Source organism: Hordeum vulgare, chromosome 5H (assembly GCF_904849725.1).
Source record: "Hordeum vulgare subsp. vulgare chromosome 5H, MorexV3_pseudomolecules_assembly, whole genome shotgun sequence".
Lineage (NCBI taxonomy): Eukaryota > Viridiplantae > Streptophyta > Magnoliopsida > Poales > Poaceae > Hordeum > Hordeum vulgare.
This window is the reverse complement of record NC_058522.1, coordinates 510,927,911-510,951,772: the sequence shown is the minus strand read 5'-3', so window position 1 is coordinate 510,951,772 and position 23,862 is coordinate 510,927,911. Positions and strand designations below refer to the sequence as shown.

Here is a 23,862-nt window from a genome sequence, read left to right as displayed (position 1 = left end):
CAGAGTTCAATCAAAAACATAATCAAGAATTATAATGGGATTGAAACTAGAATAAAGAGATGTGCGGATCTAGCTAGTAGTTACTTACATCTATTTGTTTAAATGTAAGCTCTGACTTCCAATCACCTCGAGCCTTGGCGGTGAACCGTTTCCAAGCCCTGCCAAGAAAAGGAAATGAATAAAGGAGTTCTATATTAATTCCTTGCTATCAGAAAATGAACGAGAAGTTGCCGATATAGTGTCATAATTATTAAAATTACCTCTGGAGACATTCCTACATGTTCGCCCATTCAATGAGGGGTGTGGGTTTCGGGTCCATGACTATTACTTGTCCCTCGTCAGGTACAATGATTAATAAAATAAAGTGGAATCTGCGCACGCATAACGAGTCAATTATATGTACACTTATAATAACATCGAGTAAACGAAAATAGAATGTGTGTATAGTAACACTCACTTGAAGTTGTAAGGAAATAATATTTCCCTTTTGGTACTGCAAAACCTTAACCCTTGTACCAAGTTATTCTCTGTCTTGCGGGGATTCGTTGCGAGACTTTGATGATGATTGTAATATGGGTTAATGAACCCAATGTCATACATTTGTCCTCTTTTGCATTCGAGAATCTTCATTCTGCAAAATTAATATAGTGATGAGTAAGATTATACATGCAAGAACGAGCTGAGTAAAACTTAATGATATAAATTAATAATACTTACAAAAAAAAGACACTGATGATAGATTTGTCGAGGGCGCCTTGTTTGTATAACTGAAATAATTCGTCGAATTCAATCATTAGCACGTCTCGTCCACTCCAGAAATGCTCGTCTTCATATGCAACGTAGATCCAGTGTTGATGTTTAGTACATGCTTGCATGTACTAGGCATGCAATCTTCGCATTTTGGTTGGTAGCTTGTTGACTAACTCAGATTTGACGAAAGGAGACTCGTACCGGTACACGTATGTTACGTCAGCGAATTCCTGCAGATGGTCTAAGTACTCTGAAATAGACATGCCTTGAGCCTTGGCCACTTCTACGTATATTGCAACAAACTCCGGATCGATAGCAGCTGTTTCATCATTCCTCTGTTTGACCGCAGCTCCACTCGAGCACACCTTTGTATCGGAATACACTTTGAGCGAGGGCGCGATTGTTTTTTCTGTTGTCCGAGCTGGGCAACTGATTTCCCGCTGGACGTACTATTGTTCAACCGCTCTTTTTTGCCTGAGTCGACTTGGGAATAGAGCGTTCATAGTCTGCTGGCAACGATGGCGGGGGATCTGCAAGGTTTTTCAGCATTTTCACGCACGCGCCGTGATCTTCTGGGGTGTTCGGGTACTATGGTTCTTCCGGCTTCTTCTTGTTAGCCACTTCAGCCTTCCACTGTTGATGCTGGGCGTCTGCCCTCTTAATATTGTCCTCTCCAGTATAGTCTCAAGGTCTCTTCTCCATATCCATATGAGGTACTTTTGGGAGGGGTGACAACTTACGTTTCGGTGATCGGAACTTTCTGCCGCCACTATTAGTGGTGGTACGTTTCCGCTTTTTTGCTCTGATCCTCAGTGGACGGAGACGGCTGACGGGGCGGTGGAGACGGTTGCGCTGGAGACTGGTGAGGCGGCGAAGACGACGGTTACGGTGGAGACTGGTGAGGTGGAGGCGAAGAAGGATTGCTGCTATGAGGAGTCGGTGGCCTTGGCGTCCAATTTGGAAGCAAGATGTCCTCCTTTGGCCATACAACGGTTTGTTTCTTGACTTCTCCAAGTTGAGTCAAATCCCTATCTTCACCTGTAGGGTGGTCGAGCTTCAGCTCCTCATAATCTTTCATCACTTCATCCACCGCGACGACAGCGTAATCTTCTGGAACTGGAGAGCAATGCCAAGTTGGATTATGTCCAATTGGTATGGCCATGCCGACCGCCACCGTCAACCTTAAGTTAGCAAGTTTCACCTTTAGCTCACAAGGTGTGCTCTCTGTGATATCATCCACTGGGTAGCGACGAGGAGGATCCGTCGTTAGTGCATCATCACCATCATCTTGGAGCTGCATGGAAGCGACACTGCTTTTCCGATTCGATGCAGCTTCTATCATGAGCCGCTGAGATTGGCCGCTACCTTGTTCTCTGTCGATTTGATCCTGCTGCAGCCGCTTTACTGCTTCTTCTAGATTATGCAGCCGGTGTGCCTCAGCCGCTTTAATTATCACGTGTCTCCTTTTCCTTTCTCCTGTGATGGCTTCTATCGATAAATCTCTTCCTTTCCTCGGAGAACGCAAGAATCCACGGCGGGGAGCCTGGTAAGCCTCGTGCTCACCCTTTGTGTTCCTTATTCCCAAGGGCGCGTGTGAGCTCGTCGTTCTCTCTATCGGGTAAGAACTGTCCCTCTTCAACATCCTGTACTGCATGTCTAATCTCCTCGATGGATAGGGGATTATATTTGTGTCTTTGGTTATATATTGTCTTCCCTTCTGCGTCCAACAAGCCCCCCTGCCCGTAAAACCAGTTTCTTACCCGTTCGAGCCATCTTAAGGGCTGTGGAGTGATATTATTGTCCAGAAATGATGCCTCAAGTTCTTCCCACTTAGCCATCTTACCGCCGTAGCCACCAGGCCCCATAATATGGTGGTACTTCTTCTTACCTGCATTCATCCTATTTGTTGCAGACTTTTTCAAGGCGTCCTTCAATTTCTTGTACGCCACAAATTCGGCCAGTAGTCTTTAATCTTCTCATAGCCGTGATCGAAATCTGGAGTCTTATCTTTCAAGATAAAATCCTGGTGCAATCTTTTTTTTCAGCCCCTGAATAGATCGGCCATCTTCTTAAGAGCCCACTCCTTGACTTTTTTCTCTAGGGCCTCTTTTCACCTCTTCATTTCCTCCTCATTTGGCTCCTCCTCATCTGGATCCACCTCTGGCGCCGACAGGGTGAAATGAAGCATGAGCTTTCTCCAAAGGTTTTCTTTGGCTGCTGTGCCGACATATGAGACTCCTTCCTCCCTTGGCTTAATCCATTCTCGAGTGGTGATAGGGATGTGGTCCCTTACAACAACTCTGCATGCCTTCACAAACTTCTGCTTTACATCTGTGGGAGCAATTGCTTGCCCGACATTTGAGACTGTTTCAATCATGTATCTCTCACCGTCATCCAGCTTCTTGGTTGGGCCTCGTTTCGTCCGTACTGAAGATTTGCTCGATCCGGAGGGCTTGGGGAGCCGTCGCCAAATACGCTCGCCGGGGGGCGTCGCTGTAGAGTGCGGTCGCTCATCCCGACCGTTGGACGCCTGTGCTGCCAGGGTGCCGCATCGGAAGAGGCGGTGTCTCAGATGAAGGCCGCCGCGCCTGGGGAAGAAGCGACAGAGTCGAGGGCCATCGCGCGCTCCGTGATGGAAGCAGTCAGTTGGAGATGCCTCTGCGCCGAGGCCGAGGGCCATGGCTAAGCCGTGGGCGTTGTCTGGTTGGTGCGTCGGTGGGAGAGGTCGAGGCCGCGCCTTGATGCTCGTGGGCGGGATGGCCATGTTACGCACCGACCGGTGGCCGTCTCCGTCGAGGCAAGGGATGGCCTCCTTTCTTCTCGTTCCTGGTGCCTAATCGCTCTAGGTTAGGGCAAAGTGCTGACAACGTGTTAAAGTAAAACGAGATTGAATGAAAGTGAATGGACGATTAGTCGTGTTTCTATTGATTCTCAAGTATATATACATCTGAAAGAGGTGCGAAGAAGAGATATCTGTTCAGAGGCATCCCTCCAGAACAGGTGCGTGTTAGCAATAGAGAGAGAGAAGAGACACGCATGTTCAGGGTTGGACACATCCCTTTGCTAATAAACTAATCTACTAATTAGTTTCTAACAATTATGATTAATTTGCAGATTAATCAAAGGTTAGGAGTATCAGATATATTTCACATATTGTATGACATACCATATATTTAATGAAGATAGTTAGGTATTAAGACCAAGCAGGTTTATATTTCACATATTGTATGACATCCTTTAGAGTACTTTAGTTACAAGAATTTTTCAGATTTCAAGGCATCATTTTCATTTCGCACCCCCCTCAATTCCTAAAGACGGCCGTGGGTCAGGATGGACACGGTCCGAGCCGGTCCAGTCGCGGTCCGAGCTGACGTTTCGACTGGCCGCCGACGGTCCGGTCCGGACCGGACCGAGCAGCCCGGTGGTCCTGATTTCAGGGACCGGACCGGCAGATGTAAAGCTCGGTGCGGACCGCCGATCCTCACGGTCCAACGACGTCCGGTGACTGTCATGTGGACCCAGGGTGTCGGAGCGGTGGTCGGGACAACAACACGATGGCCGGAGACGGAGAAGACACACCTGAGAAGCGGCGGCGCGGTGGCCGGGGCGCGAGGGCACAAGGGAAAGGCACGGGAGAGAGAGGGAGATGCACGACCGCACGGATGAGAGGGCGAGCAGCCCGCGGAGGAGCGGCGACGCGAGGCAGTGGCGCCGGGGAAAGGAGGGGAGAGCAGGGAAGAGGAAGATGAAGTCACGCGGCGGCGTCCTGGGCATGGACGAGGGAGAGAGAGCAGCAGTTAGGTCACACAGCGCACGCACGCGTAGTCTTTATGGGTTGAATCTCTCTTCATTAGTTTTGTTGGGCTGGTCCTTCGGTCCTCCGGGCCGGAACGAGTTTGCACCGGACCGGACAGACCAAATTTTAGTCTTTTTTTCACGGACCGGACCGGCCATATTATTTCACGAGCCGGGCCCGTGCGATCCGGTCCATAACGGGCTACGAGCCGGGCCGAAAGCCCGCTCGTCACGTCCAGGCTGAGCCCTGGGTGTGGGAAAAGAAAACATAATGGATGTTCCAGAAAAGTGTTTTTGAAAGCACTTTAGAACATCATTTTTGTTTTTTCGCCCACAACTTCACAAATATCATTTCATCATGAAAAATTGCATGCATGTAGAAAAACATCAAAGTTTCCTGTAAAAAAAAATCAGATTTTTTAAAAACTTTTTTAGTATTTTTTCGGATTTTATTGTTCATCCGGGATCACTGAAGCTCGGGATCACATAAGTACTTTCGAATATAAGAGCATTTAGATCACTATTTTAATGATCTAAATGCTTACGGAGGGGGTAATAAAGAACCACAGTTCTCTTGAGAACGCATCTATTAAGATAATAAGATTAATACTAAATGTATAAGAAAAGTAAAAAAAGAACTTCTTAAACTCTCTAGAACCTCATGTCTGATGGTTTTACCTGATTGTTGGCTGCGTGTGTAAAGTTTTTGGGAATGGACTTGATTTCTAGAACCCTCTACGACTTACTGTAGAGCTATTATTGCATAATGCAATTGTTCAACATTTATTTGGTACAACTGTAAAGCAACGTAGCTCTGAGAGCCACTAGTAACTGAAGTGATACGTAAAACCTTTAGTACCATATATATCTAGTAATAGCTTGTCTATGCAACACTGTTCTGAATTTCTTCAGTTGAGGCTTCTGTTTCTGCTCCATGCTCCCCTATGAATTTGAGGTATGCATCTCGGATTGCATGCATCTCTGCCGCTGCATCTCCCGTAGTTGTTCGGTCTCGCGGGTGTTGCCTTGAGCAGGATATGCCAAGCCTGAAAACTGAAACCAATAACTCCATGATTCTAATACTTGTAGTGTTATCCCATTGTCCGCTGTGCAGCCACATTGTTGGGTCAGCTATCTCCAGGGTCCTATCTTGAAGTGCATCCTCAACAAACTTATGAAGATCCAATGAATCTCTAAACATGCCTTCTGTTGGGCTCCTTCCAGTAAACATCTCAAGCAGCAATATGCCAAGGCTATAAATATCACCAGCTGTAGAGACCGCAGATCCTTCTCCATACTCTGCAATTATGCAAAGTCTTGTGGTTAGCATGGAATACTTGAGTGAAAAGTAATAATAAAATTAGAAGTTTTAGTCACCTGGAGCAACATAGCCTATGGAACCTTTAATTCCAGTTGAGCCATATGAACTTTGCATCCCCTCACTTGTATTTTCTTGAAGAATTCTTGATATGCCAAAGTCTCCAACTCGGGCGCTCATGTCTTCAGCAAGAAGAATATTGCTTGGCTTAATATCACAATGGATCACCAATGGTTGGCAGTAGCGGTGCAGATATTCTACTGCATCCACAATATCGACAGCAATATCGAACCTCTGGGCAAGGCTGAGCGTGTTGTTTGCAGTGGGATCTTGAGATGGTTGATGAAGCCAGCTATCCAAGTTACCATTGGGCATGAATTCAAAAACCAATGCCTTGAACTCTTGACCTTGGTGGTTGATGCTCGAACAAGAAGTAATGATCTTTATGAGACAACGGTGTCTTATCCTTCTCATAGCCTCACATTCAGCCTCAAAACTCTTCGAATACCTAGATCGACCAAGGTTAAACACCTTGACAGCCAATTCTGTTTCTTCATTGTCCAAAACACACTTATAAACCGCACCATAACTTCCTTTCCCAAGCAAGTTGGCTTCTGAAAATTCGTTAGTTCCTTTCAGTAATGCAGGATAGGGGATTCTTCTGTAATGGCCATCAACAATTGAATCTTTTGCTACTGCGTTCTGGCTTGATTTGAGCTTCTTACAAAGTCTCCAAACAAGAACAATCACTGCAAGTAAGAACATGATTGCTCCAACTGCTGCTAGAGAAATTACCAGAGATTTTGGCATTTTTTTTCTCTTCTTGCTTAAGACCCCTGTGGGGCACGGAGCCAAATGAAGTTGAGGTGTACCACCACACAAATTGACATTCCCAACAACCGCTAAATGAGTGATGTTTCTGAAAACACCTACATTTGGCACCTCTCCTTGCAAATTATTGTAGGATATATCCAATTCAGACAATGACGACAATTTTTCTAGAACTAGTGGGATTGATCCTGACAAGTTGTTGTGTGCTACGTACAACTCTCGCAGGTTTCCAATATTGCCAATGGCATCCGGAATATTACCAGAGAACTTGTTCATGGTCAGGTTCAATATACTGAGCCCCCTTATATTTGTCAGTGACTGAGGTATGTTTCCCTCAAAGGAATTGTTGTCTAAGAATAGTTGTTCCAATACCATGCAATTCTGTATGCTGTCGGGTATCTTGCCAGACAGCTGGTTTCCTGATAGAACTAGTAGGTTAAGGTTTGCCAAGCTACCAACTTCATTGGGAAGGGGTCCGGAAAGGGAATTGTATGACAAGTCCAAATACCAAGAAAGGCTAGGTAACCTGAAAATTTCTTTGGGTATTGAACCGTTGAGATGGTAATTCATTTTTAAATCAAGTACAATGAGGTTTTTCAACTTCCCCAGGCTTGCCGGAATTGGTCCCTCCAAGTTGCTATTACGTGCATAAAGCTTATTCAATTGTGAAAGGTTTCCTAGCGATGGCGGTATGAGCCCAGACAAGCTATTGTTGTACAATGCTAAATCGATCAAGTTCTGTAGCTTACCGATGCTCTTTGGGATCATTCCGGACATGGAAGTATTTACTATCGCAAGTGTTTGTAGACCAATCAAATTGCCTATATCTGCAGGAATACTCCCAGAGATCCTATTGTCACCTAAGTGCAAGTACTGGAGAGTCGTTGACAGGTTCACAATTGAACCTGGTAGTTGTCCTTGAAAAGAATTGCTGCTGAGTACCAATAGCTGCAGTTGGCTGCAGTTTGCCAAAGACGTGATGAATTCCCAACCCTTGTTGTCATTCGCTTCAAGCTTATTGTTATTCAAGTTCAAATATTGAAGTGCTGCCAGCTTCCCAAACGCGGGAGAAAAGTACCCACTAAATCTGTTGCTATCAAAGCCAACTGATAAGAGGGAAGATATGTTGGATATTGATGATGGGATTGTTCCAGTGAAGTTATTACCAGACAGGCCAAGATATTTTAACTTGGGGAACTTGTTTCCGATACTATCCAAACTCCCGTACATCATATTTGTCCCTACATCAAATAGTTGTAGCGATGACCAATTGTAGAGAGAAGTCGGAATCATACCGTTGATGAGGTTTCTGGCGATGCTGAACTGTTGCATGCCCTGGATGCTTCCGAGCCGTGGTGGGATTGAGCCCACGAGCTGGTTGCGAGAGAGATCAAGGATTTCCAAATGGGACAGATTGGCCAGCGATGGAGGGATGAGCCCTGTGAAGCTGTTGTTACTCAGTGATATCCTTACCAGGGACGTGAGCTTCTCTCCGAGCTCAGCCGGGATGCGCCCGCCAAGCTTGTTGTTTAGCAGTCCCATTATGGCCATGCTGACACATGAGCTCAGGTTCACTGGTAACGTGCCTGAGAAGGAGTTGTCACCCAAGTCGAGCCTATGCAGGCGGCGGAGGCGGCCGAGGCTCGCTGGTATCTCCCCGTGCAACCAGTTGAAGCTCAGGTTAAGCGTCCGCAGGAACGTGAGGTTCCCGATGGCCGGTGAGAGTTCTCCGGCGAGCGCCTTGTTGTTCAATCTCAGCGCCACCACCCGCGCTGGCCTTCGGTGGCTGCATGTCACACCTTCCCAGCTGCAAAAGCTGGCGCTGCTATTCCAGGAGGCTAGCGAGCCGCCATCGCTGACCTGCGCTCTGAAAGCAAGCAACGCAGCCTCGTCGTGGTCGCTACCACTCACGGTCGCAGTAGTCAGGACGGCCAGGAATGAGCATAGCAAACTCATGATCCCCATTGCCATTGCTTGGTTTGGTTAGCAAGTACTGTAGTTGTAGTAGTAGCATCTGTGTGTGTGTATATATATTTATATATAACAGTATGTGTTGCGTGATTGCGTTGAGCATGTTGCTAATATTCCAAGGATGTACAAATAAACGCTCTTGTCAACGGTCGGAGCTGGACAAGTTTTTCATGTGTTCACATGACATGTTGTTCTCAAACTATTAGGCCTCGTTTGGTTAAGGGGGATTGGAGAGGATTTAAGAGGGAGGGAATTCAGGGGATTGGATGAATCCCTTTGTTTCACCCAATCCTCTCAAATCCCCGGGTTTTTGCTTCCACTAGTCCTCCGAGGAGGGTTTTGAAACACATGGATAGGAAGGGATTGAAGGGGAATGGAGGGGATTGGGCTAAGCAAACCCCTCCTACCAAATGGACGCGCGAGGATCTGTGGGGTTTCTGACCCCCCGGGGATTTTCCTCTCAAATCCTCTCCAATCCCGCTTAACCAAACGAGGCCTTAGTGGGCAGATAAGGCATCCACCTGCCTGCTTGCATTTTATTGTTCTAAAAATCTTCTTTCTTCGAAGCAAATTTAGAATGAAATAGATTGCAGGTATATTGCACATACTCCTACATAACTCCATCTTCACATTTCAGTTTCATGTTTATATGTTCACAGGAAATTCACAGTTTTGACATCTTTGGGTGAAAGATTAGCACAGCTCTGTGTTTCTCATCTGTTTACTGCAATTTGCTGAATGTTTCTAATGTACGTACATGCCATCTTAGATGCTGCGGGTTTTGATGCGATATTGGCCTGCTCATCTTACCAGCTGGTATACAATTAAGACCCATTGTAAGAGCATTGTGTGACTTGCGACGCCGAAAATAGTGATGTGTGTGAATGCGTGACTTGTCCAAGCATGGTTGTCACCGATAAGAGATGTGTGTGCACGCATGTCCAGCCAAGTAAACGAGCCACGGAATTCTCCACCGTCACCGTCATCGATCATTCACGTTCTCATACTAGTTTGAACTTCGTTCTCTGAAGCAACACATGTAATTAAGTCATATGCATATGCACAACTTGTCACGAGTGCCTTTCTTTCTATTGACTAGTTTTATAGCTGCCGTATTATCGATGCAAAATAGAGGCCATGATTGAGCAAGCATGTCCTTTCTAAAAAATTTAATTGTTTGCGATGCCTCGGCACATAATTGAGTAGATCATACCACCAAGTTGCAATTGGCCCTACGTACGTAATCCTGTAGATAGGTCCATGTGAACACGCACCTTGATCCCATCCACCTCTCTTCACCAGAAATACCCCGCTGCATAAATAATTTATAAAACAAAATATGGCGTTTTGATTTTGCATGTTCTCTCAAAACAGGCTTTCGTCCTGCTTTATAAATAAAGCAATACAATGAACAGTACACAACCAAACGATACAAGATGAAGAAAAGACTCTTTTACAAAGCCGAACACAAGATACAACAAGAAGCTTAGCGCTAGTCTAACAACTCGCCTATGACCAATATATGACACCAAAACTCCACGGCAACGCCCCCAAGAGGATGACGACACGATGTGTCGCCGCTGGGGAGTATGAAAACAGATAAGGTTTTTCATCCGGAGCCCTGATACAAGAACGAGACCCACGACTACGCCTTTCAAAAAGGGAACGACACCCATAGGTGCTGTCGGCGCCGACGCTAAGAGCTAAGAATCACCAAGAGGCGCCACTGCCACAACCGCACGAGAGTCAGGCCAGCACCGCCAAATCCGGGCACGAACAGAGCATGCCAGAGTCTTCCACCCTACACCCCTCGGCACACACGGTCGAGAGGCGTAGGCACCACCGTCACCACGGAGCTTACCGGAAAGCTCATTGTGGATCCTGCCATCCAGGACCGTTGTTCCGGCTTCCTCCGAGAACTCAACACCGATGTCAAAACACGCGGCCGCCTCACCAACCAAGCCATGAGCCTCCACCTCGACCGCTACAAAGAAGGACGATACATGCCCGCGATCGGGGACCAAGTCAAACCCTTGCACCGGCGGCCAGCCCACGCTATCGGCCAACTGCCAGCTAGCACTACCGGGAGGGAGGGGGTCGCCCCATCAGATTTGGCACCTCCAGATCCAAACATGGGGACCCCATAGCATCCGGCACCTCCGGCTACCTAGTGGTAGCCGATACCTTCGATCACCAATCTCCCAACTCCATTGGCTCCCCGCGACATGCTCCACCCCTCAACACCACTCCCACCTACAACACCCAGCCATCACGCGACCGCGGTCGAAGATCGTTAACACCCCCCCCCCCCGACGTCATCAGGGTAGCGCCACCACCACCACGCCACAGCCACCTCTGTCCAAGAGCAAGGAGTAGGCCGCCGCCCGCGACCCAAGACAAACCGCAGCCCGCGCCACCCGACAGTTGCCCCAGCTGTAACCAGTCGTCCAGGGCAGCCCCGGTCCACACCGCCGCCACCACCACCACGCCGCAGCTTCCTCCGTCTAGCGGCAAGGAGGGAACCACCAACCGTGGCCCAAGCCACCTGCAGGCTGCAGCCCGTGGCCACCGGGAGCCGTAGGCAGGGCCTCGTCGTACCTCCACCCCTTAGGCTGCACCACCACACCTCCCCACCCCAACCAACAGCAGGGCGGGGACGGCCGTGTGCCTCGCTGCCCGTAGCCTTGGCCAGCTGATAGGACGCAGCCAACCCCGCGCACCACCTGGGGAGAGACCACCCGCAGCCGCCGCGCGTCGTCGGAGCCGCAGGGCGCCCTTACACCACTGTGAAGCAGAGGACCGGCCGCCCTGCACGCCTGCCACCGCACTGCTGGGCCCCGCGACAGCATGACACCCCAGCGCGCCGCGCAGACCCGCGCCTAGCATTGCACGCGCTGAGGGGGAGAGGCGCCCCCGCCGCCAATCACGCCGGCCGAGCTTTGCCCGACGGCACCTCTAGGCGGCGGTGGGGGAGGAGGACTGGGAGGGCGGAACGAGGGGCGGCGGCGCTAGGGTTCCCCCGGTCACCCGCAGGAGAGACGCGGGGGATGCAGGGGTGTTGGTCCGACCCAATAGGCATGTACAGTCCCCACTGAGACTTTTTGGCCATCAAATTTATATGGCTAACTAACCATTAACTTTATAGCATGAATCCATTCTAATGGTAAAAATCCAATAGTGTTATATTAGCTAGTATTTTGTACGATTTTGAGTGTTTTACTATTAGTTATTGGCCAAAGATGATTTTTTTTTAATGATTATACGCGATCTAGGCTGAATGCAGCTATGCAGCCTAGGAATACAGCGTCCTGGAAGATGCTATCAGTGAAGACACATATATAATCTTGGTTTTTTTTTGTGTTTAACAAGTACTTCTTTCGTCTTAAAATTCTTGTCTTAACTTTGTCTATAAATGGATGTATCAAAATAATAGATGTTACTAGATATATTCATCTCTAGACAAATTTTTTGATACGAAGGGAGTAGTAGCGTGCATAGAACTATCTGAAGGTGCAACTGAGAGTGACATTGTCAAACGAACAAACCGGTAGTGTATATCCAGTTCCTGTTGACGTTGTGGAGGTATTGACGTGCAAGCAATGATAGTAGCCGCCTCCCCGATATCACAAATCACAATTTGGCTGGCTGCTCAATTCCAAATCATCGCAGTGGTAAGCTGGTAAGTGTATTCAGCGCAAGTGGTGCCAAGACCGACGATCAAAGTCTTGCCTTTTCGCACCAACTTTTTCTTGTTAGTATAGGGCCCTCTTTCCAATTTCAAAAGTGATGCATGCATGCACATTCATATAATCTCCATTATATGACCTAACTGTCTACGTTTGTGTGATGTGTCCGCATATGAAGAGTACTAGTCGTCAAGTCCTGCATTCGCACAGGTTTGAATTTTACCTAATAATCATTTTAACTTTGTTATGTGATCAAAGTTATGCACTGATATATTTAATTTCATTTTGCAACCTCTACTGGGATTGCTGGATTATTGTACTCACCAACATCGTCATGCAATATCTTATGTGGTAGTAAGAAGATGTTGTACTCCCCGTAAAAAAAATGCATTACATAATTATCATCTTTTCTTTAAAAAATAATACACCAAATTAATCTGATGCTAATATTTATGCACAGATATAAACTGATGGTAACATTAAATTCTTGCGAAATTTAGCACTAAAAAAATGCAAGATAGCATGCTTGTGTACAATAATGTTTTACAAATTTGCAATCTTCTGATTAAATTATACTGTAACCAAAGTAATCTTTGATGATGATAGTAGCCCCCCGCGTGCGTCGTTTTCTCTGACTATATGCACGATTAAAATCTGTCCAGGATTGTCTGTCTCCGTGGTCCGTGCCCACGCATGACTGCATCGATCTACTACTACCTTACTGCTCCATAGCCATGTCTGCGGGACAAGCCATGTTGCTGGCTATGCGTCCAGCCCGACGCTACCCGTCAGTTGCTGCATGCTCTAGTCGGCGATATGCAAAGGAAGCGCGCGCGTGGGGACGTAGGTGCCCGAACTGGAGAGCAAATTAATATACTCCCTTTTTTTCAATTTATACGGCTCAAATCTGAAATCTCATCAATCAAGATGAATTGTGAGTGGATGACACTAGTTTTAACTAGCCAATGAAACATTTCTCACATATTCAATTTTTAAGGCAATAAATGCAGCATCCTCCTTTTTATTGGACTTGCATGATGGATGTAAAAAACAATGCAAGCATAGCCACTCATCTCTTTTTTCTAAACTTTATGAATTAAATATGGCGTGAGACTCAAAGCACTTTAATTTAATTAGACTAAAAATGAGCCTAATGGAAATCTAAAATTTTTAAGATGAGTTCTATAAACCAGAAAGAAGGGAGTAGGTAGGAAGGAAAGAAGATGCGGGATGGGGTCAAGAAGCTGCAAAGATGGAGGAGGCCAATGCAAGAAGAAGATGAGCGCCATGGGAGGCCTGCCATGTGGCATGCGGCTGACCGCACGGTCGAGCAGAGCTCAAGCTCCCTTGGTCGATGGACAAGTTTGATCCGTCGCGATAAATAAAGTCAGGACATATCCCCGCGTGCGTGCCAAGACGAATTTCTCCCTAGTCGTCTGCTCACTTCTTGACCAGACAACTTCAGCACAAGCGCAACTCGTCCTCCTCCAAGGTCTGACGGCGATGGGAGATAAACTAGAGGATTGGATGGAGGACCAAAACACCTAGCATGCAAAAATACCAAGCAAGACCGAGACAGCATTCACGTATGGCTCCTCAGGCCGCCCGATGGCAGTCGTATTCCTCTGTGCACTCCAAACCAAAGCAACAATTAATACAGCCCAAAAACTAGCGACCGACACCACCCTGCTACCCGAGAAGATTAGAAAAGAGGGAAATAACATCGCGCTGAGTCATACAACTTTTATCTAACGTCCAGTTTAACGATGCACAAACTTGTAAAATACATGTTTTTTCTCATCAAACTTGCACGGGCGTGCAAATACAATCATATTCTACCATATCCACCATACCAAATGCACGTGTGGCTTGCCGACGTGGCGGGCACCCACTACACTAGTAAAAAAAGGCTTTTAGCCCGGTCCGGTTGAGCCATTAGTCCCGGTTCTCGAACCGGGACTAATGCTAGCCCTGGTTCGGCCCTGAACCGGGGCTAATGGCCTTTCACGTGGCGGGGCTGGGAGCGAGGGGGGAGGGGTATTAGTCCCGATTCGTATTACGAACCGAGGCTATTTCTTTGTTGTTTTTTCTGAGCAATTTTTGGATTTAAGGTTTTGCACTAAATTGGATGGGCTATTTTGCTGCCCTCTATTTTTCCATTTATTTGTTTTAGGCATTTTTTAATTCTTGTTTTGCACTAAATTGGATGGTACATACACAACAATAAAGGAACAACTATATTGCACATCGACACAAATATATTACACCATCTCATCCGTCGTGCTTTGTCGAACATATTTATAAAATGTAGACACAAGTTACATGCACATGTATGCATCTTTTTTACACTATATCATTTCATATCATTTCCGTCGAATGACAATACTATTCTCCCTTAACATCTAGGACCTCTGCATCTAAGAATCCGGCAATTTCCTCTTGAATTGCTCATACACGTTTCTGTGGTAGAAGACCGTCCCGCAACTGTTCGATCTAATTTAAAGAAGGGGTCAATATATATATCAATGAAAACAAACACAATTCACGGTAATAAAATAAAGTTGTGAGTATTGTTTATCGTACTTCGGTTTTTTTATGTCTCGGGTTTTGCCCTTCTGATGGGTTGTCTGTCGAATGAACTCGCAAACATAGATCCACATAAATTGTTCCCGTGTTCCTGCCTCAAGCACTTTACGAGAACAGAGTTCAATCAAAAACATAATCAAGAATTATAATGGGATTGAAACTAGAATAAAGAGATGTGCGGATCTAGCTAGTAGTTACTTACATCTATTTGTTTAAATGTAAGCTCTGACTTCCAATCACCTCGAGCCTTGGCGGTGAACCGTTTCCAAGCCCTGCCAAGAAAAGGAAATGAATAAAGGAGTTCTATATTAATTCCTTGCTATCAGAAAATGAACGAGAAGTTGCCGATATAGTGTCATAATTATTAAAATTACCTCTGGAGACATTCCTACATGTTCGCCCATTCAATGAGGGGTGTGGGTTTCGGGTCCATGACTATTACTTGTCCCTCGTCAGGTACAATGATTAATAAAATAAAGTGGAATCTGCGCACGCATAACGAGTCAATTATATGTACACTTATAATAACATCGAGTAAACGAAAATAGAATGTGTGTATAGTAACACTCACTTGAAGTTGTAAGGAAATAATATTTCCCTTTTGGTACTGCAAAACCTTAACCCTTGTACCAAGTTATTCTCTGTCTTGCGGGGATTCGTTGCGAGACTTTGATGATGATTGTAATATGGGTTAATGAACCCAATGTCATACATTTGTCCTCTTTTGCATTCGAGAATCTTCATTCTGCAAAATTAATATAGTGATGAGTAAGATTATACATGCAAGAACGAGCTGAGTAAAACTTAATGATATAAATTAATAATACTTACAAAAAAAAGACACTGATGATAGATTTGTCGAGGGCGCCTTGTTTGTATAACTGAAATAATTCGTCGAATTCAATCATTAGCACGTCTCGTCCACTCCAGAAATGCTCGTCTTCATATGCAACGTAGATCCAGTGTTGATGTTTAGTACATGCTTGCATGTACTAGGCATGCAATCTTCGCATTTTGGTTGGTAGCTTGTTGACTAACTCAGATTTGACGAAAGGAGACTCGTACCGGTACACGTATGTTACGTCAGCGAATTCCTGCAGATGGTCTAAGTACTCTGAAATAGACATGCCTTGAGCCTTGGCCACTTCTACGTATATTGCAACAAACTCCGGATCGATAGCAGCTGTTTCATCATTCCTCTGTTTGACCGCAGCTCCACTCGAGCACACCTTTGTATCGGAATACACTTTGAGCGAGGGCGCGATTGTTTTTTCTGTTGTCCGAGCTGGGCAACTGATTTCCCGCTGGACGTACTATTGTTCAACCGCTCTTTTTTGCCTGAGTCGACTTGGGAATAGAGCGTTCATAGTCTGCTGGCAACGATGGCGGGGGATCTGCAAGGTTTTTCAGCATTTTCACGCACGCGCCGTGATCTTCTGGGGTGTTCGGGTACTATGGTTCTTCCGGCTTCTTCTTGTTAGCCACTTCAGCCTTCCACTGTTGATGCTGGGCGTCTGCCCTCTTAATATTGTCCTCTCCAGTATAGTCTCAAGGTCTCTTCTCCATATCCATATGAGGTACTTTTGGGAGGGGTGACAACTTACGTTTCGGTGATCGGAACTTTCTGCCGCCACTATTAGTGGTGGTACGTTTCCGCTTTTTTGCTCTGATCCTCAGTGGACGGAGACGGCTGACGGGGCGGTGGAGACGGTTGCGCTGGAGACTGGTGAGGCGGCGAAGACGACGGTTACGGTGGAGACTGGTGAGGTGGAGGCGAAGAAGGATTGCTGCTATGAGGAGTCGGTGGCCTTGGCGTCCAATTTGGAAGCAAGATGTCCTCCTTTGGCCATACAACGGTTTGTTTCTTGACTTCTCCAAGTTGAGTCAAATCCCTATCTTCACCTGTAGGGTGGTCGAGCTTCAGCTCCTCATAATCTTTCATCACTTCATCCACCGCGACGACAGCGTAATCTTCTGGAACTGGAGAGCAATGCCAAGTTGGATTATGTCCAATTGGTATGGCCATGCCGACCGCCACCGTCAACCTTAAGTTAGCAAGTTTCACCTTTAGCTCACAAGGTGTGCTCTCTGTGATATCATCCACTGGGTAGCGACGAGGAGGATCCGTCGTTAGTGCATCATCACCATCATCTTGGAGCTGCATGGAAGCGACACTGCTTTTCCGATTCGATGCAGCTTCTATCATGAGCCGCTGAGATTGGCCGCTACCTTGTTCTCTGTCGATTTGATCCTGCTGCAGCCGCTTTACTGCTTCTTCTAGATTATGCAGCCGGTGTGCCTCAGCCGCTTTAATTATCACGTGTCTCCTTTTCCTTTCTCCTGTGATGGCTTCTATCGATAAATCTCTTCCTTTCCTCGGAGAACGCAAGAATCCACGGCGGGGAGCCTGGTAAGCCTCGTGCTCACCCTTTGTGTTCCTTATTCCCAAGGGCGCGTGTGAGCTCGTCGTTCTCTCTATCGGGTAAGAACTGTCCCTCTTCAACATCCTGTACTGCATGTCTAATCTCCTCGATGGATAGGGGATTATATTTGTGTCTTTGGTTATATATTGTCTTCCCTTCTGCGTCCAACAAGCCCCCCTGCCCGTAAAACCAGTTTCTTACCCGTTCGAGCCATCTTAAGGGCTGTGGAGTGATATTATTGTCCAGAAATGATGCCTCAAGTTCTTCCCACTTAGCCATCTTACCGCCGTAGCCACCAGGCCCCATAATATGGTGGTACTTCTTCTTACCTGCATTCATCCTATTTGTTGCAGACTTTTTCAAGGCGTCCTTCAATTTCTTGTACGCCACAAATTCGGCCAGTAGTCTTTAATCTTCTCATAGCCGTGATCGAAATCTGGAGTCTTATCTTTCAAGATAAAATCCTGGTGCAATCTTTTTTTTCAGCCCCTGAATAGATCGGCCATCTTCTTAAGAGCCCACTCCTTGACTTTTTTCTCTAGGGCCTCTTTTCACCTCTTCATTTCCTCCTCATTTGGCTCCTCCTCATCTGGATCCACCTCTGGCGCCGACAGGGTGAAATGAAGCATGAGCTTTCTCCAAAGGTTTTCTTTGGCTGCTGTGCCGACATATGAGACTCCTTCCTCCCTTGGCTTAATCCATTCTCGAGTGGTGATAGGGATGTGGTCCCTTACAACAACTCTGCATGCCTTCACAAACTTCTGCTTTACATCTGTGGGAGCAATTGCTTGCCCGACATTTGAGACTGTTTCAATCATGTATCTCTCACCGTCATCCAGCTTCTTGGTTGGGCCTCGTTTCGTCCGTACTGAAGATTTGCTCGATCCGGAGGGCTTGGGGAGCCGTCGCCAAATACGCTCGCCGGGGGGCGTCGCTGTAGAGTGCGGTCGCTCATCCCGACCGTTGGACGCCTGTGCTGCCAGGGTGCCGCATCGGAAGAGGCGGTGTCTCAGATGAAGGCCGCCGCGCCTGGGGAAGAAGCGACAGAGTCGAGGGCCATCGCGCGCTCCGTGATGGAAGCAGTCAGTTGGAGATGCCTCTGCGCCGAGGCCGAGGGCCATGGCTAAGCCGTGGGCGTTGTCTGGTTGGTGCGTCGGTGGGAGAGGTCGAGGCCGCGCCTTGATGCTCGTGGGCGGGATGGCCATGTTACGCACCGACCGGTGGCCGTCTCCGTCGAGGCAAGGGATGGCCTCCTTTCTTCTCGTTCCTGGTGCCTAATCGCTCTAGGTTAGGGCAAAGTGCTGACAACGTGTTAAAGTAAAACGAGATTGAATGAAAGTGAATGGACGATTAGTCGTGTTTCTATTGATTCTCAAGTATATATACATCTGAAAGAGGTGCGAAGAAGAGATATCTGTTCAGAGGCATCCCTCCAGAACAGGTGCGTGTTAGCAATAGAGAGAGAGAAGAGACACGCATGTTCAGGGTTGGACACATCCCTTTGCTAATAAACTAATCTACTAATTAGTTTCTAACAATTATGATTAATTTGCAGATTAATCAAAGGTTAGGAGTATCAGATATATTTCACATATTGTATGACATACCATATATTTAATGAAGATAGTTAGGTATTAAGACCAAGCAGGTTTATATTTCACATATTGTATGACATCCTTTAGAGTACTTTAGTTACAAGAATTTTTCAGATTTCAAGGCATCATTTTCATTTCGCACCCCCCTCAATTCCTAAAGACGGCCGTGGGTCAGGATGGACACGGTCCGAGCCGGTCCAGTCGCGGTCCGAGCTGACGTTTCGACTGGCCGCCGACGGTCCGGTCCGGACCGGACCGAGCAGCCCGGTGGTCCTGATTTCAGGGACCGGACCGGCAGATGTAAAGCTCGGTGCGGACCGCCGATCCTCACGGTCCAACGACGTCCGGTGACTGTCATGTGGACCCAGGGTGTCGGAGCGGTGGTCGGGACAACAACACGATGGCCGGAGACGGAGAAGACACACCTGAGAAGCGGCGGCGCGGTGGCCGGGGCGCGAGGGCACAAGGGAAAGGCACGGGAGAGAGAGGGAGATGCACGACCGCACGGATGAGAGGGCGAGCAGCCCGCGGAGGAGCGGCGACGCGAGGCAGTGGCGCCGGGGAAAGGAGGGGAGAGCAGGGAAGAGGAAGATGAAGTCACGCGGCGGCGTCCTGGGCATGGACGAGGGAGAGAGAGCAGCAGTTAGGTCACACAGCGCACGCACGCGTAGTCTTTATGGGTTGAATCTCTCTTCATTAGTTTTGTTGGGCTGGTCCTTCGGTCCTCCGGGCCGGAACGAGTTTGCACCGGACCGGACAGACCAAATTTTAGTCTTTTTTTCACGGACCGGACCGGCCATATTATTTCACGAGCCGGGCCCGTGCGATCCGGTCCATAACGGGCTACGAGCCGGGCCGAAAGCCCGCTCGTCACGTCCAGGCTGAGCCCTGGGTGTGGGAAAAGAAAACATAATGGATGTTCCAGAAAAGTGTTTTTGAAAGCACTTTAGAACATCATTTTTGTTTTTTCGCCCACAACTTCACAAATATCATTTCATCATGAAAAATTGCATGCATGTAGAAAAACATCAAAGTTTCCTGTAAAAAAAAATCAGATTTTTTAAAAACTTTTTTAGTATTTTTTCGGATTTTATTGTTCATCCGGGATCACTGAAGCTCGGGATCACATAAGTACTTTCGAATATAAGAGCATTTAGATCACTATTTTAATGATCTAAATGCTTACGGAGGGGGTAATAAAGAACCACAGTTCTCTTGAGAACGCATCTATTAAGATAATAAGATTAATACTAAATGTATAAGAAAAGTAAAAAAAGAACTTCTTAAACTCTCTAGAACCTCATGTCTGATGGTTTTACCTGATTGTTGGCTGCGTGTGTAAAGTTTTTGGGAATGGACTTGATTTCTAGAACCCTCTACGACTTACTGTAGAGCTATTATTGCATAATGCAATTGTTCAACATTTATTTGGTACAACTGTAAAGCAACGTAGCTCTGAGAGCCACTAGTAACTGAAGTGATACGTAAAACCTTTAGTACCATATATATCTAGTAATAGCTTGTCTATGCAACACTGTTCTGAATTTCTTCAGTTGAGGCTTCTGTTTCTGCTCCATGCTCCCCTATGAATTTGAGGTATGCATCTCGGATTGCATGCATCTCTGCCGCTGCATCTCCCGTAGTTGTTCGGTCTCGCGGGTGTTGCCTTGAGCAGGATATGCCAAGCCTGAAAACTGAAACCAATAACTCCATGATTCTAATACTTGTAGTGTTATCCCATTGTCCGCTGTGCAGCCACATTGTTGGGTCAGCTATCTCCAGGGTCCTATCTTGAAGTGCATCCTCAACAAACTTATGAAGATCCAATGAATCTCTAAACATGCCTTCTGTTGGGCTCCTTCCAGTAAACATCTCAAGCAGCAATATGCCAAGGCTATAAATATCACCAGCTGTAGAGACCGCAGATCCTTCTCCATACTCTGCAATTATGCAAAGTCTTGTGGTTAGCATGGAATACTTGAGTGAAAAGTAATAATAAAATTAGAAGTTTTAGTCACCTGGAGCAACATAGCCTATGGAACCTTTAATTCCAGTTGAGCCATATGAACTTTGCATCCCCTCACTTGTATTTTCTTGAAGAATTCTTGATATGCCAAAGTCTCCAACTCGGGCGCTCATGTCTTCAGCAAGAAGAATATTGCTTGGCTTAATATCACAATGGATCACCAATGGTTGGCAGTAGCGGTGCAGATATTCTACTGCATCCACAATATCGACAGCAATATCGAACCTCTGGGCAAGGCTGAGCGTGTTGTTTGCAGTGGGATCTTGAGATGGTTGATGAAGCCAGCTATCCAAGTTACCATTGGGCATGAATTCAAAAACCAATGCCTTGAACTCTTGACCTTGGTGGTTGATGCTCGAACAAGAAGTAATGATCTTTATGAGACAACGGTGTCTTATCCTTCTCATAGCCTCACATTCAGCCTCAAAACTCTTCGAATACCTAGATCGACCAAGGTTAAACACCTTGACAGCCAATTCTGTTTCTTCATTGTCCAAAACACACTTATAAACCGCACCATAACTTCCTTTCCCAAGCAAGTTGGCTTCTGAAAATTCGTTAGTTCCTTTCAGTAATGCAGGATAGGGGATTCTTCTGTAATGGCCATCAACAATTGAATCTTTTGCTACTGCGTTCTGGCTTGATTTGAGCTTCTTACAAAGTCTCCAAACAAGAACAATCACTGCAAGTAAGAACATGATTGCTCCAACTGCTGCTAGAGAAATTACCAGAGATTTTGGCATTTTTTTTCTCTTCTTGCTTAAGACCCCTGTGGGGCACGGAGCCAAATGAAGTTGAGGTGTACCACCACACAAATTGACATTCCCAACAACCGCTAAATGAGTGATGTTTCTGAAAACACCTACATTTGGCACCTCTCCTTGCAAATTATTGTAGGATATATCCAATTCAGACAATGACGACAATTTTTCTAGAACTAGTGGGATTGATCCTGACAAGTTGTTGTGTGCTACGTACAACTCTCGCAGGTTTCCAATATTGCCAATGGCATCCGGAATATTACCAGAGAACTTGTTCATGGTCAGGTTCAATATACTGAGCCCCCTTATATTTGTCAGTGACTGAGGTATGTTTCCCTCAAAGGAATTGTTGTCTAAGAATAGTTGTTCCAATACCATGCAATTCTGTATGCTGTCGGGTATCTTGCCAGACAGCTGGTTTCCTGATAGAACTAGTAGGTTAAGGTTTGCCAAGCTACCAACTTCATTGGGAAGGGGTCCGGAAAGGGAATTGTATGACAAGTCCAAATACCAAGAAAGGCTAGGTAACCTGAAAATTTCTTTGGGTATTGAACCGTTGAGATGGTAATTCATTTTTAAATCAAGTACAATGAGGTTTTTCAACTTCCCCAGGCTTGCCGGAATTGGTCCCTCCAAGTTGCTATTACGTGCATAAAGCTTATTCAATTGTGAAAGGTTTCCTAGCGATGGCGGTATGAGCCCAGACAAGCTATTGTTGTACAATGCTAAATCGATCAAGTTCTGTAGCTTACCGATGCTCTTTGGGATCATTCCGGACATGGAAGTATTTACTATCGCAAGTGTTTGTAGACCAATCAAATTGCCTATATCTGCAGGAATACTCCCAGAGATCCTATTGTCACCTAAGTGCAAGTACTGGAGAGTCGTTGACAGGTTCACAATTGAACCTGGTAGTTGTCCTTGAAAAGAATTGCTGCTGAGTACCAATAGCTGCAGTTGGCTGCAGTTTGCCAAAGACGTGATGAATTCCCAACCCTTGTTGTCATTCGCTTCAAGCTTATTGTTATTCAAGTTCAAATATTGAAGTGCTGCCAGCTTCCCAAACGCGGGAGAAAAGTACCCACTAAATCTGTTGCTATCAAAGCCAACTGATAAGAGGGAAGATATGTTGGATATTGATGATGGGATTGTTCCAGTGAAGTTATTACCAGACAGGCCAAGATATTTTAACTTGGGGAACTTGTTTCCGATACTATCCAAACTCCCGTACATCATATTTGTCCCTACATCAAATAGTTGTAGCGATGACCAATTGTAGAGAGAAGTCGGAATCATACCGTTGATGAGGTTTCTGGCGATGCTGAACTGTTGCATGCCCTGGATGCTTCCGAGCCGTGGTGGGATTGAGCCCACGAGCTGGTTGCGAGAGAGATCAAGGATTTCCAAATGGGACAGATTGGCCAGCGATGGAGGGATGAGCCCTGTGAAGCTGTTGTTACTCAGTGATATCCTTACCAGGGACGTGAGCTTCTCTCCGAGCTCAGCCGGGATGCGCCCGCCAAGCTTGTTGTTTAGCAGTCCCATTATGGCCATGCTGACACATGAGCTCAGGTTCACTGGTAACGTGCCTGAGAAGGAGTTGTCACCCAAGTCGAGCCTATGCAGGCGGCGGAGGCGGCCGAGGCTCGCTGGTATCTCCCCGTGCAACCAGTTGAAGCTCAGGTTAAGCGTCCGCAGGAACGTGAGGTTCCCGATGGCCGGTGAGAGTTCTCCGGCGAGCGCCTTGTTGTTCAATCTCAGCGCCACCACCCGCGCTGGCCTTCGGTGGCTGCATGTCACACCTTCCCAGCTGCAAAAGCTGGCGCTGCTATTCCAGGAGGCTAGCGAGCCGCCATCGCTGACCTGCGCTCTGAAAGCAAGCAACGCAGCCTCGTCGTGGTCGCTACCACTCACGGTCGCAGTAGTCAGGACGGCCAGGAATGAGCATAGCAAACTCATGATCCCCATTGCCATTGCTTGGTTTGGTTAGCAAGTACTGTAGTTGTAGTAGTAGCATCTGTGTGTGTGTATATATATTTATATATAACAGTATGTGTTGCGTGATTGCGTTGAGCATGTTGCTAATATTCCAAGGATGTACAAATAAACGCTCTTGTCAA

At 46.6% G+C, this 23,862-nt stretch overlaps 1 long non-coding RNA gene and 2 pseudogenes across 1 annotated transcript; all 3 read right to left on the bottom strand.

Annotated features, from left to right (window-relative positions):
* Positions 1-5,119: 5,119 nt before the first annotated feature.
* On the bottom strand, positions 5,120-8,811 carry LOC123397855 (annotated as a pseudogene).
* A 5,801-nt stretch (positions 8,812-14,612) lies between these two features.
* LOC123451966 lies at positions 14,613-15,033 on the bottom strand. The gene is made up of 2 exons (XR_006632538.1): positions 14,935-15,033; positions 14,613-14,844 (listed from the first exon to the last, which is right to left on the bottom strand). It is a non-coding gene; the product is annotated as an uncharacterized LOC123451966 (long non-coding RNA).
* Positions 15,034-20,170: 5,137 nt separating this feature from the next.
* On the bottom strand, positions 20,171-23,862 carry LOC123397843 (annotated as a pseudogene).